The 16,802-nt window shown below is 44.3% G+C and overlaps 1 pseudogene; it reads left to right on the forward strand.

Moving 5' to 3' along the window:
- Positions 1 to 8,313: 8,313 nt before the first annotated feature.
- Positions 8,314 to 9,345, forward strand: LOC143655522 (synapsin-2 pseudogene; annotated as a pseudogene).
- Positions 9,346 to 16,802: the final 7,457 nt, after the last annotated feature.

Consider the following 16,802-nt stretch of genomic DNA (forward strand, 5'->3'; position numbering starts at 1 on the left):
TGCGCATTCACATGGGACACAAATTTGTTTATGTTTTTAGCCCACTCAGAAAGGTCTATCCACATACTTCTTCCCCAGACCTCTTTGTCAACAGTTTTCCAATTATGGTCTTTCCAAGTCCCTGACCATCCAGTCAAACCATTAACAACAACCCATGAGTCAGTATACAAACGCACCTCTGGCCAGTTTTCCTCCCGAGCAAAATGAACAACCAGGTGCACTGCTCAAAGTTCTGCCCACTGGGAGGATTTTCCCTCACCACTGTCCTTCAAGGACACCCCAGAAAGGGGTTGGAGTGCTGCAGCTGTCCACTTTTGGGTGTTACCTGCATATCGTGTTGAACCATGTGTAAACTAGGCCCAAGTTTTCTCTTCCTCAGTCAATTCACTGTAAAGAACTCCCCAAGAGGCCATAGGTCTGGTCTGGGAAAGAGAAGGTAATGTGGCAGGAGTGGAGACCATGGGCATTTGGGCCACTTCTTCATGTAACTTACTTGTGCCTTCAGGACCTTCTCTGGCCCTATTTCGTACATACCATTTCCATTTTACTATAGAGTGCTGCTGTGCACACCCAATTTATGGCTTGATGGGTCAGTGTTCTAGTTTGCTAGCTGCCGGAATGCAACACACCAGAGACGAATTGGCTTTTAATAAAAGGGGATTTGTTTTGTTCGTTCTTCAGAGGAAAGGCAGCTAACTTTCCACTGAGGCTCTTTCTTACATGGAAGGCACAGGATGGTCTCTGCTGGTCTTCTCTCCAGGCCCCTGGGTTTCAACAACTTTCCCTAGGGTGACTTCTTTCTGCATCTCCAAAGGCCTGGGCTGAACTGCGAGTGCTGAGATGAGGAATGCTGAGCTACTTAAGCTGTGCTACTTTGTGCTATCTCATTTAAGCACCAGCCAATTAACTCAAACGTCACTCATTGCAGCAGGCACGCCTCCTAGCCGACTGCAGATGTAATCAGCAACAGATGAGGTTCACGTGCCATTGGCTCATGTCCAGAGCAACAGAACTAGGTGCCTTCACCTGGCCAAGTTGACAACTGAATCTAACTACCACAGTCAGACAACACCCAGCTCATGATAGGCAACTCAGGTCTCATGGAAACTGATGACCCATGGTTAAGCATTCAGTCTCTATTAATGCCCAGTAGTAGGCCAAAAGCTGTTTCTCAAAAGGAGAGTAGTTATCTGCAGCAGATGGTAAGGCTTTGCTCCAAAATCCTAAGGGTCTGCGTTGTGATTCTCCTATAGGGGCCTGCCAAAGGCTCCAGACAGCATCTCTATTTGCCGCTGACACTTCCAGCACCATTGGATCTGCTGGATCATACGGCCCAAGTGGCAGAGCAGCTTGCACAGCAGCCTGGACCTGTCGCAGAGCCTTCTCTTGTTCAGGTCCCCACTCAAAATTAGCAGCTTTTCTGGGCACTTGATAAATGGGCCAGAGTAGCACACCCAAATGAGGAATATGTTGTCACCAAAATCCAAAGAGACCAACCAGGCGTTGTGCCTTTTTTTTTGGTTGTGGGAGGGGCCAGATCAGCAATTTATCCTTCACCTTAGAAGGGATATCTCAACATGCCCCACACCACTGGACACCTAGAAATTTTACTGAGGTGGAAGGCCCCTGTATTTTTGTTGGATTTATCTCCCGTTCTCTGACACGCAAATGCCTTACCAGTAAGTCTAGAGTAGTTGCTACTTCTTGCTCACTAGGTCCAATCAACATAATATCATCAATATAATGGACCAGTGTGATGTCTTGTGGGGGGGAAAAATGATCAAGGTCCCTGCAGACAGGAGTATGACATAGGGCTGGAGAGTTAATATACCCCTGAGGTAGGACAGTGAAAGTATATTGCTGACCTTGCCAGCTGAAAGCAAACTTTCTGGTGGTCCTTACTAATAGCTATTGAGAAAAAAGCATTTGCCAGATCAATAGCTGTATATCAGGTACCAGGGATGTACTGATTTGCTCAAGCAATGATACCACATCTGGAACAGCAGCTGCAATTGGAGTTACCACCTGGTTGAGCTTATGATAATCCACTGTCATTCTCCAAGACTCATCTGTTTTCTGCACAGGCCAAATAGGAGAGCTGAATGGGGATGTGGTGGGAATCACCAACCCTGCATCCTTCAAGTCCTTAAGAATGGCAGTTATCTCTGATTTACTATTTTTCTCAGTAGGGGCAGTTCTAGTGGCTTCCACTTGCCCTTTCCCACCATAATAGCCCTCACTGCACAAGTTAGAGAGCCAATGTGGGGATTCTACCAGTTGTTCAGTATGTCTACACCAATTATACATTCTGGAACTGGGGAAATAACTACAGGATGGGTCCAGGGGCCCACTGGACCCACTATGAGACGGACCTGAGCTAAAACTCCATTGATCACCTGGCCTCCATAAGTCCCCACTCTGACTGATGGACCAGAGTGACGTTTTGGGTCCCCTGGAATTAATGTCACTTCTGAACCAGTGTCTAATAATCCCTGAAATATCTGATCATTTGCTTTTCCCCAATGCACAGTTACCCTGGTAAAAGGCCGTCGGTCTCCTTGGGGAAGGCTTGGAGGAAGATTAACAGTATAAATTTGTGGCAGTGTAACAGGTTTCTCCCTCAAAAGGACCTGGCCTCCCCTTCATTCAAAGGGTTCTGGGTCTGTAAACTGTTTCAAGTCTGGAAATTGATTAAGGGGCCGTGACTCTGTGTTTTTGTAATTCAGGTTAGACTTCTGTTCCCTTGACCTAGAACTCTTTTGTTTATACAGCTCCAACAAGAATTTGGTAGACTGCTCTTCTATTGTATTTCTAGGCACCCCATGATTTACTAGCCAATGCCACAAATCTCTGCGTGTCATATAATTTTGATGCCTCCTTTGAGTTTGTGGTCTATTATAATACCCACGTCCACCCTGTCTTTGGTGATTAAGCGCTGCCACCTGGCTTCTGCCAACTCGGGATCCCGTCATCCCCATTGTGTTTAAGGATTCCAGCTCAGTGACAGCAGTTCCTACAGTCATATCTGACCTACAGAGAAGTGCAACCTCGAGCTTTTCAGGGATGATGGTGCTAGTCTCACAAATTTATTTCTCACATTCTGGTAAAAGGTTCATCCTCTGGACATTCCTGGGGTGTAAGCGCAGGCTTTGCATGATAAATCCACTCTAACATCCCAATCTCTCTAAGCCTCTGGATCCCCTCATCTGCATTATACCAGGGCAGTCTGGCATTTCAACCTCAAGTAATGTTGGCCACCTTTTGATCCATGTTTCAACCAACCACCCAAACAAGCTGTTAACACCTTTTCTAAACCCTCAAGCTATAACATTGATGCAGAATCTCTGATTAGTGGACCCATATCAATAAATTCAGCCTGATCCAGCCTTATATTCCTCCCACCATTATCCCACACCCTTCAAATCCATTGCTACACATATTCCCCCGATTTCTGTCTATATAAATTGGAAAACTCACACAGTTCTTTTGGAGTATAACATACCTCCTCATGTGTGAACCTTTTTACCTTACCTTTGGGGCCTGTTGGGACTTTAGTCTAATTATAGGTCTGGAAGAAATGAGGGGTGGGGGGAGGTCATGAAAAGAATTAGAAATATCTTCCAAGCCATTTGCTTCAAGGCGTTCATTTGCAGTTTCATCTGGTGAAACAGAATTAATCACTCTAGGGCTAATCCCTTTAGGAGGAGGTTCGGTGGCCAACTCCTCAAGGCAGGCTGGAGGTGGGGCAGCTATGTCCTCAGGGCAGACTATTACAGGGTTATCTAGAGAAGACTCGGCATGACCTAAGGTTTCAACCTCACCCCCAACATCATTATCAATCCGTATGTCACCATCCCATTTTTCAGGGTCCCACCATGCAAGATTGAGATTTCAGTTTCTGTTGTAAAGTTGCTACTCTAACAATAAGATTCTGAGTCTGATTTTCAGAGATCTCAAGTTCACGGCTACAGGAAATAAGATTTTCCTTCAAGATACTCATAGAAACCTCTACATCTTTCAGACGGCGCTTAAGCTTCTCGTTTGAAGCCTTAAGCCCATCCCTTTCACCCCTTAATGCAGACAGTGTATCTAACAACAACCACCCAACATCTCTATACCTCTTATTTCCACAAAACTCTGTAAAGGTGTCAAAAACATCATCCCCCAGAGCCTGGCTTCCTACAAGTGAAGCATTAGGAGAATCGAATGGTGATATTTGGACTATCTCTTTTGCCAACTCACTCCATGGATTGGGAGTGTCATTCTGGTTATGGGAATCAGAGTCCTTAGTGCCTTTGAGTTCAGTCAGAGTTGAACACCATTCATAAAAACCCAACTTTAAGATTCTGTTTCATAAGAACCACTCCTGGTACCAAGATGTATTAGTTAGGGTTCTCTAGAGAAACAGAATCAACAGGGAACACTCGCAAATATAAAATTTATAAAAGTGTCTCATGTGACCATGGGAATGCAGAGTCCAAAATCCTCAGGGCAGGCTGTGAAGCCGACGATTCCGATGGAGGATCTGGACGAACTCCACAGGAGAGGCTCGCCAGCCGAAGCAGGAAGAGAGCCTGTCTCTTCTGAATCCTCTTTAAAAGGCTTCCAGTGATTAGAATGAGCATCACTCATTGCAGAAGACACTTCCCTTGGCTGATTACAAATGGAATCAGCTGTGGATGCAACTGCCATGATCATGATCTAATTCTATGAATTGTCCTCATTGCAACAAATAGGCCAGCATTTGCCCAATCAGACAAATAGGTACCCCCACTTGGCCAAGTTGACACATGAACCTGACCATGACAGCCTACAACTACCTACTATCTCCTGTGTCTTCCTTCAGCTTCTCCAGCTTCTGAGCCAGATGCTTCTGCTTAGCTCCATAACAGAGGGTCCCAGTGTCTCCTCCAGGACATACACCAGCAAGGCCAGAGACAGCAAGAATGGACACAGGTTGATCAGTCTGTCCTGGTGGTTTCCAACTAGAGTGGCCACCTCCTCCCACTTTGCCTGGGATATTCCAGGTTTTTAAACTGAATGTTGGGGGTGCAAAGGTAGTTCAGTGGTAGAATTCTTGCCTGTCATGCAGGAGACTGGATTTTGATTCCCAGCCTGTGCACTTCCTCCCTCCCCCCCTACCAAAAATGCAACAAATGGCGCTGCAATAATTGTATACTCACATGGAAAAAGAATGAAATGGGGCACCCACCATATAGCACACACAAAAAAAAACCTGAGTGTCCCATATCCAAGGAACCCTTCCTCCTCACTTCTGAGAAAAACAGGACAGTTGGTCACCTGGTTCCAGTAGGTGCTTATGAATTCCAGCTGGTTCTTGCACTCCCTAATTTTCAATCCATCTTCCCTTCCCAATTGCCTACTCTGCGGACTTCAAGCTCCAGCATCAAATGCAAAGAAACAGTCTTGCAAAGACTGCTTAACCAGCTCCCAGAGCTGTTAAGGTCGATCTCTTATTTCACAAATAGATAGACGTTTGGGTTAGAGGCTGGCTGGCTGGCTGGCTGGCTGGCTGGATGGATGGATGGATGGATGGATGGGAGGGTGGATTGATGGGAGGATGGATGGGAGGATGGATGGATGGATAGATGGATGGATGGGAGGATTGGATGAGAGCATGGATGGATGGATGGATGGATGGACAGATGGATGGGAGGATGGATGTATGGATGAATGGATGGGAAGATGGATGGATGGATGGATAGATGGATGGATGGGAGGATTGATAGCTAGATGAATGGATGGGAGGATGGATGGGTGGATGGATGGATGGATGGATGGATGGGAGGATGGATGGATGGATGGATGGATGGATGGATGGATGAATGGATGGATGGATGGATGGATGGATGGAAGGACGGATGGATGGATAGATGGAAGGATGGATGGATGGATGGATGGATGGGAGGATGGACTGATGGATGAATGGATGGGAGGGTGGATGGATAGGAGGATGGATGGATGGATGGATGGATGGATGGATGGATGGATGGATGGATGGGAGGATGAATGGATGGGAAGATGGATGGATGATGGATGGGAGGATGGGAGGATGGATGGATAGATGGATGGATGGGAGGATTGATGGATAGATGAATGGATGGGAGGATGGATGGATGTATAGATAGGTACCAATAGCTGGTAGTAGTGTTTGCCTCCTAGAGTTGTGAACATTAAATGGGTTATGCACATGCACACTGCCTGGCATAGAGAAGGCAGTCGATACATATTAGATGTTATTGTTGTTACTTAACAAGAGTCACACGTAGCTCATGTGTAATATGGTCATGGCATATTGCTGCCCCTTATTCTAAAGAGCCATGTGTTGTAGACAAAGCAGGTATAGGGTAACAGCGGTTACCTTGGGTGGGGCTGTTGATTATGAGGAGGTTTGGGAGGAGCCTGCTGGAGTGCTGCACAGGTTCCATGTCTTGATATTGGTGGCAGGTACATGGCTGTGTACACATGTGAAGATTCATTGAGCTGTACACGTTAAGATTTGTATACTACTATAAAACATCATTTGTTAAATGTGGTGGGCAACCACCAGGAAATCTAATTCCCCTTTGCCACCAATTTACTGTACGATCTCATGGAACCTCTTTGGGCAGCAGCCACCACAGCTATAAACTGAGTAAGCCTCACCAGGGGTCAGAGAAAATATCCCATGCCCCCAAATTCTCTGGATGTCTGTTTCCAAGCAAACCAGGAGAGGGAGGTGGCTGCACAGAAGGCCGATGAAGAATCAAGTTAGTATGCAGTCTAAAGGCATGTGCTGCCCTCACGGGGTCCCTGGTGCTTGCAAGTCCAGGCACTCTCGTTGGATGAGTACAATTGTAGGTTTGTATCTATGCTACCTCATAGAAGCACTTCTGAAATGCTGTCAGCCTAGAAATGAATGGAAGGCATGAGTTGTGGATGCCTGGACACTGGACGGAATGCATATGCCCAAGACTTGCCTTATATCTGGGGGAGGGAAGGGCAAAACACCTATGATTTACAGACCTACTGTGTGCCAGGCTCAGCACCAGGTGCTTCACAAGGCTACCTCAATTTACCCAACAAGGAAACAACATGCAACAACACTAAAAAGGCATAAACGTTAAGAACTGGAAGAGATTGTGTATTTGTTTTTTGCTCATCAGCATTTTCTATTTTTTTTTTTTTACTATGTGTATACCACAAAATAAAACTATAAAAATTAAAAGTGGAAAAAGACACAATTGTCAAAGGTGTTTTCCCCTTGGGTGAAAAGGGGTGACTGTTCTGAATTTAGGAATCTGTTGGTTATGATCCTAAAGTGTCCTAAATGAATGCGAAGGAGGAAGGCAGTTCTTGCACCAGCTGTATCATCCAGGGCCTGTGACTGTCCCAGCTGCCACGTGTTTGATTTCAACTCTGATTAACAGAAAACAAGCTGGGTTGGAGACATCGGGTATCTAGTGGGGGGGCTGCTGCAACGAGAAACAGTAAAAGCCACTGGACCCTGTTGCTATAGCAACCGCATAGCAAAGCTATTTAGTTGCTAACTCCTGAAAGAAAAGGCAGGACGAAAATTAGTGTAAAGTTATAGTACAATTTGGACTGTGGGTATTTAACCTCTTCCCCCTCCTCGCTCCTGAGAGTATGCTCAGCATGTTTCCAGCTAGCTATAAGCACATCCTCTTTCTTGCAGTCTAAGAGTGCAGTTATTTAAGGAGGAACCCTAGCGCAGCCCTTTCAAACTGTTTTGTGCATTTGAATCGCCTAGGGATGGTGTAAAAATGCGGAACCTGATTCAGCAGGCAGGGCAGAGATGGGACTGGGGTGCTGCACTTCTAACAAGCTCCCTGCTGGGAATCCTCCTGGTCTAGGATCTTTTCATGCTTCTATGCCATTATATTGGCTAGTAAAGTGTTATTCTATTTAGGAAAGGAATCGATTTCTGTATATTGATTTGAGAACCAACAGCCTCACTGAATTCTCTTATGGTTTCTAATAGCTTTCTTCAGTTGACTCCTTATGTTCTCAAGTTAGGCACTCATAGCATTTGGAAATAATGATGATTTTGTCTCTTCCTTGACAATTTTTAAACCTTTATTTCTTTCTCTTATTGATTTGTACTCTAGAAAAAATAGCAGACAACAGTGGTGAGTGTGGCCTCCTTGTCTTCCTCCTGACTAATGGTTTTAGTGGACTTTCATCATTGAGAACAAGGTTGACACAGAGAGCACACAACCATGTGAAGACAGAGACGGTGGTAGGAGAGATGCATCTACAATCCAGGGCACACCAAGATACCGGGAGAGAAGCATGAAACAGATTCTCTCAGAGTACCCAGAAGGAACCAGTCCTGCTGACACCTTAATCTTGGAGGTCTGCCTTCCAGAACTGGCCAAGTGCTTTCGGGGCAAAAAAGTCCTTGGAGATTATGATATCAAAGTGGAAAAGTCAGAATTTTCTGAGCTCAACCTGGTGGACCATGCAGACGGGACCTATGCCGTGGGTATGCACATATTCCAGAATGGCGTGAAGGTTGTCCAGTCCTTCCAGCCAGACTTCATGCTCATCCGCCAGCATGCATCCAGCGTGACAGGGAATGGGGACTTTAGCCACCAAATCGTTGGCACGTAGTATGCAGCCTCCCAGCATTGATTCACTGGGATCCATTTACAACTTCTGTGACAAGCCTTGGGGATTTGCCCAGCTGGTGGTCATCTACAAGACACTAGGAGGAGAAAAGTTCCCACTCATTGAACAGACTTACTACTCCAACCACAAAGAGATGCTGCCACGGCCCATGTTTCCTGGGGTGGTGGGGATTGGCCACACTCATGCAGGCATGGGCAAGGTCAAAGTGGAAACCGCTATGGCTTGCAGGCCACGGCTGGCATGGCGGCCCTCACCCAGAACTATGACATGGCAGAGCCTTTCACCAATGCCAAGTACAACACCTGGGTCCAGAAGATAGGGCAGCAACCGCAAGGCCTACACGAGGGCATCTATCTAAGGGAACTGGAGGATGAGCGCTGGCTCTGCAGTGCTGGAGCAGATGGCCACATCAGACAGGTACAAGCTACGGGTGGGGGCCTCGGCACCTGTGCTGTTAAAGCGGTACATGGCGAAGATGGGAAAGACTACATTTCAGGCATGAACTGTGGGATGCTTCTGATTGGGGAATACCAGGTGGGGCAGACAGCTCACCACTAGTTGAACTAGTCATCAACAAGAGGAACCAGCTGCCATCCAGGACCCTTCACCACCCAGTAGGCACAGAATGGATCATTTAAGGATCCAGACTCCCCAAAGATCCCACCGCAGCGGTCACCGCCACCAGGCTGGTGATATGTCAGAGTTTCTCGAGTGTCAGGTATCCATCCTGTCAGGACAGTCCGCCTGAGAAAAGTGAATTATCCTGGTCACACAACCAAAGTCCTAAGTCGGCTCCCTGCAGCACATGTCAGTTTAGAGCACCTGGGGCAGAGCTGGCTCTCAGAACAGCAGGCGAGATCAGCCCACATATCTGCTTAGGATTTCTCTGCAGTGGAAACACTGGGATAGGAACCTATTGAGAGATATCAGAGATAACCTTTCTTTTTTAAGTGTTGATGCCTCCTATTAGACAGGAAACTTCATAGATCATTTTAAAGAAGCCACACTTTGCTTTCAACTGAGAGCGAGAGAAGACGGTTTAGAAGAATTTGCAGGTCCTGCACCCTCCTCCTCGAGTGTGCTCTGGCTTTATTTCCCAGTTGTGATTGGAAAAGGGTGTGTCACTAACTTTCCGTCAAGATGTTCTCTGTAGAACTTGGGGCCAGCACCAACTCCTAAGGAAAGTGGAAAGGTTACAGAATGTCTCAGAAGAAGCCCTTCCCTCAGCTCTGTCCTTTCAATCCTTAAGTGTGCTGATCCATTAAAGGCCGAACTTTCAATGGTCCATGTTTGCCTTCCATGCCCTGTCTTGGCCTCTTGTGGGCACCTCTGTAAAAGCTAGGGGTGAGTCAGCGGCAATGGGAAAAAGAAAGAGGCGTGTTTCCGACTCCTGTGCGTGCGACTCTGAGCAATGAACAACTGCAAACGAAGCATTTAAAACCTGGAACTCTGAGGGTCAGGGTGTGGGAGATTTGCGGCACTGTTGAGCAAAAGCAAAGTAACATTTCAGCAGGCCAGACCCGTGTGCTTTCTTTCCATTTAATAATTAGAAAGGAATTAATTCTCCCGGCTGTATTCAGTGCTGTCTGGCTACCGGTGCTTCTAGCAAAAAAACACCCTGGAGAAAATCCCAAGCTTCAAAACCCTTGTCTTTCCTGGCCAGGGGTAAAGAATTCCCTCTTTCCCTGCAGTGATTTTTTTTTCCCCCAGTGGCTCTTCATATGCTAAAATGCTTATTAATTAAATTTAGTTTCTCTGGTTGATTTAGTAGAGAGATTTCTTTCTCAGGTTGAAATCAAGCATCTGCGTACATGTTGGTCAATTGTCAACAGACACCTGAGATGCATGGACAGAGGAAAACTTGGAATCCACGCAGTGCCATGGGACTGCAGTGTATTATGGTGAACGCATTTCTTCAAGTGCTGCATAACTAGAAGAGATTATTTGCAAGTTAACAGAAAAGACAATTTCACTCCTCTCATGCCTCTGTGGAATGCTGCTGGGTAAGAAATAAGAATTGTTTGTCCAAAGCCTGAAAAAAGCCAGTATTCTGCCTCTGATAAACGTCCAACATTTATCTTGCGTCAGAGTATCTCTGTGGAGGCAAGTGTTGGCCTGTGTCCTGGAAGTCCTGGCTAAATCCCGGGAGACAAGACGAGAAAGACAGGATAGAGTACGGTTTAAGTAGATAGACTCTGCAGTCAGGCTGCTCAGGTTGAAATTTTACTAAGTGAGAAACTTTGGGCAAGTTAATCCTTTTGTACCTCAGTTATGCCACCTGGAAAATGGAACACTAGCAGTTTCTTCCTTGGAGGGGTGTGATGAGCATTAAATTCTGCTTGTAAAGGGCTTAGAAGTGTACCAGGCATACAATGAGCTCTCTGTATATGTTTATTAAATATGTAAACAAAATTTTAAGAAAAGAATAACACAGACTTTTGGTTTGAGGTGAATTCTCGTTTACTTAAAGAAATGACTGTTTTGTTAAGAGTTTTTCTCAATTGCTATTTTATAAAGCTTTTTTTTAATCAAGAAGGATAATGATAATGAATGAGCTATCAAAAGCATTTTCAATATTGAACCCTCTTTTAGCTGCTGGAATGAACCAGTTGGTTTTTTTTTAATGTGATGTTGTTTTCCACTTGCAACTATTTTGTTAGGATTTTGTATCGGTCTTCAAAGTGAAATTCATCACTATTGTTCTTTTCTATGCTTCATCAAATTTCAAATCCATATTACGTTGCCTTACAGCAAAATTTGTAAGTTTTCTTTCTTACTCCCCCAGTACAGCTTAAGGAGTTTGGGAATTCTCTTTCCCTTCAAATTTGATAGAATTCAAACTTTTTGAAATAGAAATAGACTTGTAAAATCATAATGTCAGCAGTGAAGTGATTAAATATATTCGGAATAGAAAAAACGTGCAGCTATTTAAACCATCTAGGCTGGTGACTTCAGGCAGGTGGGAAGGGGAGGTTTTTGACAAGTCCCTTGTTTTATTCCATGACAATCCTTCAGGTTGGTTTAGGTTTTCTACCTATTCTACAATCAATTTGGGAAATTCACATTTTCCTAATAAGTAATAAGGTGTTTACAGATTTATTTACACAGAGGTAAGTAAACCACCTTCTTAAAGCTTGTTTAATTCCCTCTGTATCTTTGATTATTTTACCCACTCTCATTTCTAATTTTGTGTAATTGTGCTTTCTCTCTATATCTTGATATATACGTATTTTTTCATTTTATCTATCTCATGAATTTATATTCTGATATTCTAGTTTCTGAGCCAGAAATTTGTTTCCACTTTCATAAATCCTTTCATTTATTGTCCTTATGTTTACTTTTCATTACTTGTATAATTTCTTGGGTTGAAATATTTATTAATTAATATTCGTTCCTTCATCTTTAGTAGCATAAGGCTCTGAGGACAGTTTTCACTGGATCTCCAGATCTGTGCTGTCTCAGCACCTACTTGTTACAAGTGGCTAGTCACATACAGATTTTAATTAATTAAATTAGATCAAATTAAAAATCAATTCCTCAGTTGCACTAGCCACGTTTCAAAGGTTCCACTGGGTGGCTGGTGAACATCACAGATGTAGAACATTTCCTTCATTGCCAAAAGTCTTATGGGACAACGACGCAAAAGAAGCGAGTACAAGGGCAGGCCATGGTGGCTCTCATGCTTGCCTGCCATGCAGAGGACCCGGGTTCGATTCCCGGTGCCTGCCCATGTAAAAAACAAACAAACAAACAAACAAACAAAAAATAAGCAAGTACATGGTTGTACTGGTTCAAATACCTACAGTCACAAGCGACAAAAAATAAACTCAATCTCATTTAAGCCTTAAAGGAAAATCCTCAGTCCCAGTACCTTCAAAGTACAGCTGGTGCCAGCATATCTTTGTACTATGTTCTATCCCCCCATCTTTTGGTTCTGTTTGTCTCAGCTTACTCAAATGATATCATCAGGGTTCTGTCTCCCTCTCCCTCTCTCACTTTTGCTTCTCTCTATTTGGCTTTTCTCTGCTCAGCTTAGCAATGTAGTGTAACATCTGTGTTAGTCAGGGCTCTCTAGAGAAACAGAACCAACAGGAGAGATCTGCAAATACGAGATTTGTAAAGGTGTCTCATGCAACCGTGGAAATGGAAGAGTCCAAAATCTGCAGGGCCGGCTGTGAAGCTGGCAGCACTGATGACGGGTCTGGATGAATTCCACAGGCGAGGCTCACTGGCTGAAGAAGCAGTGAGAGAGTCTCTCTTCCTCTTTAAAAGTCTTCAATTGATTGGATTATCTCACTGTGGAAGACAAACATTAGTTGATCACAAATGTAATCAGCCACGGCTGCAATCACCTGCCTGATGACTTAGTACATCAGCCTTCCCATTTATCAACCAGCCAGGAGACACCACACGGCCACAGTCAGGCCAGTGCTCGCCTGACCAGACAACTGGGCATCATCATCTGGCCCAGCTGACACCAGAACCTGACCATCACACCCTCTGAAACCTTGAGTCCCGAAGTCTGACTTCCTCAATGTGAATCCTTCTTCCATTATGCATGTAAGCAGTTTATACTACTTTACCCCTCTGTGACTCAGTTTTCTCATTTGTAATACAGGGATATAATAGAACCTATCTCATAGAGCCTAAGGTAAATGTGATAAAGCATACACAGCATTTCAAACAATTCCTGACACATAAGTAGCCAAAAAATACCAGCTATTTTGTTATGGAGGCCTGTACTTGCCATATCTCGGGCTCTCAGGCTACAGAGTCACATGACCCAAACCTAGCTTTCTCAGCAGACAAGACACAGTCTGCTCCATTAGCTGGAAAATCTCAGCCAGGTGTCTGATCAGCCTAACTTGGGTCTTTAAGTAATCACTACGATCCAAGGTGTGGGTACTCTTACATTTCCACATCAGAGTCATGTGTGCCATTTCTACGCCCAAAGTAAAATTGGGCACCATGATTTCCATCCCCATCAAAACAGCCTAGCTTGAGGCAGAAACAGTTTTCCAAAGAAAACATGGGATACTTTTACCAGAAGAATATGGAAAAGTGTGCTGAATAGTCAAAAACTATCAGAGGCTACTATATCTCACCCCCTTGAGTCCCCACCATTTGCACATACATGCATGCTTGTGTACATGCATTTCTTCCTAGGCATAAAAGTTTTTGAATGCCCACATAGCACAGTACAACAATCCTATACATCAAAAATACACAAATACTTCTCAAAGTCACACCCAAGCATTGCACCTAGCTTCATACCCAATAGCCCTGAGCACCGTACAGTTCTCTCAGTCAGGTCTGGAAATGGGTCCTGATGGTGGGGCAACCTAAGCCCAAATAATACACTTAACCCAAAATACAATGGTGGGGCAATAATGATACAAGGACACACACATGTACTTGTGGGAAAAGGAGAAAACAACAATCAAGTTCACCAATCAATAGCGTCAGCAATATTCTATCGAACGAGGAATCTGTTATCTGGCCATGGGGTGAAGTTCTTGGTGAGTCTGGGAAAATCTTCCTTGTCCTTTGTTCTCCATGGCCATGTCTTGATGGGGTTTAGGGAAGGGTTCCTCCTCTGGACGACACATGGCCTTAGATACTTTTCTTCGATGTGACTAAGGGACCTTGGGAATTGCCTTTGGATTTGTGCCATCACAGACTCAGTTGCCGGACTGGGGGTATTATGCCAGACAGTTCCTTTAAATCATTGTCTTCTGCAGAAAAAAAATTTTTTTTGATATCTCTTTTGGACTGGAATTCACAGAGTAGAAAACCTGCCAAGCTATTGTCTATTGTCATTTATGTCAGTTTAAAATAAGTCTTCTGTGTGCACAGGTGGTTCAGTGGTTAGAACGCCCACTCAGGAGACCCAGGTTTGATTCCCAGACCATGCACCCCCCAAAAAAACAATAATAATAAGTCTTCCAGAAAATGTGCACTGAATTGACTTTTGGAAGATAAACTTTTGGGGTATTCTTAGATTGAATCTGAATTTTTTTGAAAAAATTTTTAAAACAACTTGAAGTTTTAAGTGCACGTGAAAACAGCACAATGGAAATACTTCCTAAGATATACAGAGCTGAGTTCCTTCACAGTCACATGCAAGCAGAAAACCCAACCACTCTCCAGAAGTTTAATGAGGAATAAAGATCTACTTTTTGTATAATATGAGAAGACAGGCATAATCATGATTGTACTGCCAACCATTTCTGCCAACATAATTCAGAATCAAAGTTAGCCAGTGCCCTGTTTGAAAAAAATAAAGTCAAAATATCAAACATTCGGGCTCTGTCTCTGAAACTGGAGTTGAAACTTCATTCGTATGTATAGAGACCAATTTAACCATCCATTCTTAATCATATATGGGTGTCTACATAGAATCAATAAATAAGTTCATAAGTACATGAAGTAATCAAACTTCCGTCAGATGGGTATATTCTCATTTGACAGGTCAGGGTTTCTGGCTACACACAACAGAGACTGAGTCCAGCTGGTTAAATAGAAAAGGAATTAATTCAAGGTTATTTCATTGCTCTCTGAGTTATTACAAGAGCTGAGGCTTGATTCTAAGATTCCTGTTGACGCAACCCCCTTTGCAGCTGCTGCCATCACCGCCTTACTGATGCTACTGCACCCTGCACTCACTGCCCTCCCTGAAAGCCAGAGGCCTCAGCAGCACCTGCATTAGCAAAACAGATTCCACCCAGGCCTCTTCCTCGCGCTGCTCTCTCTCACACGGAAGTCTCAAGTCAGTTGCTCTCTCTCACACAAGTCTCAAGTCAGTGAGTCTGATGAGTCGAGATGAGGTTGTAGGCTTGTGTCCTAGCGACAAATCAAGCTGGGAAAATGAGTTTTTAAGGGATCTCCCCTAGGGAAAAGATAGGACCCATAAGGCTGGAAACTCCCTAAATGTAGCATTATGGCTCAAAGATTCCAAGATCCACAAAATGGCGACAATACCCACTGCAGTCATCAAACTGGCTTTCTCAGGCAAAAAAATCCACATCCACACCTAGAAATTTGAATTGGATAATTGCCACAATTCTATAACTTTAGGAGTTGTAGATATCAACTCCCAGAAGCCCACAAACTATTTCATGGATAAGTGCAATTGAAGCCAAGAAATGTCTCTCTACCTGCTACCCTAAATTTGTATTAAGTTGACCCTAAAAAACCATTTGAGGCTCAAGATGCTACAGCAGTGGGTCATGAGAACGTAAGGTCAGAGCAAAACGAAGTTTCAGCAAATGATTCCTTTATTATTTCTGCAGTATAAAAAGTCCCGAAAGGGCAAATTCTTTCTTTGTAACTTACACAGCACAGAGGCCAGCAGAGCAGGGGAAGACATCGCATCGCAGCCAGTCTCCCAGGGTAGCCAAACACCATAGATGCAACTCCACACACCTCACTTCATGGAGGGTGTTTGGGTTTGCTAGAGCTGCCGGCATTCAATATACCAGGTGTATATTGGCTTTTAAACAGGGATTTATTAGCTTACAAATTTACAATTCTGAGGCCATGAAAATATCCAAATTAAGGCCAACAAGATGATACTTTCTCTGAAGAGAAGCTTCTGGCATCTGGGACGCTTCTGTCACATGGGAGGCACATGGCCAGCATGTGCTGGTCTGTCTCTCCTGGGTTTCGGTGCTTTCAGCTTCTGGCTTCAGTGGCCTCCTCTCTGAGTCTCTGTGGGTCCTCTCTTAGCTTCTCCGGGCTTTTTTCCCAACTTCTGCTAATTTCATCTCTTTTTAAAGATTCCAGTAAAAGGATTAAAACCCACCCTGAATGGAGTCAATCACATCTCAAATTGAAATAACCTAACCAAAAATTCCCACCCATGATAGGTCTGCACCCCAGGAATGGATTAAAAGATCATGGTCTTTTCTGGGGTACATAACAGTTTCAAACCTTCACAAAAGGGAAGAGACCCAAATCTACACCTTTTGAGTGTGGTTTTTATCTTCCTCAGTGGGTGAGGACAGGGTACATTGCCACTGAGAACTCCTGTTCCCAGTACCTTGGATTGCTTGTTCCTGATTTCCAGGTCTGAAGTCTGGCCGGGCCTTTTCATTTGACTTCACTTCTTCTCCTGGTTGGGGAACGGCACACAATAGAAAAGGAGGTGG

Source organism: Tamandua tetradactyla, chromosome 14 (assembly GCF_023851605.1).
Source record: "Tamandua tetradactyla isolate mTamTet1 chromosome 14, mTamTet1.pri, whole genome shotgun sequence".
Classification (NCBI taxonomy): Eukaryota; Metazoa; Chordata; class Mammalia; order Pilosa; family Myrmecophagidae; genus Tamandua; species Tamandua tetradactyla.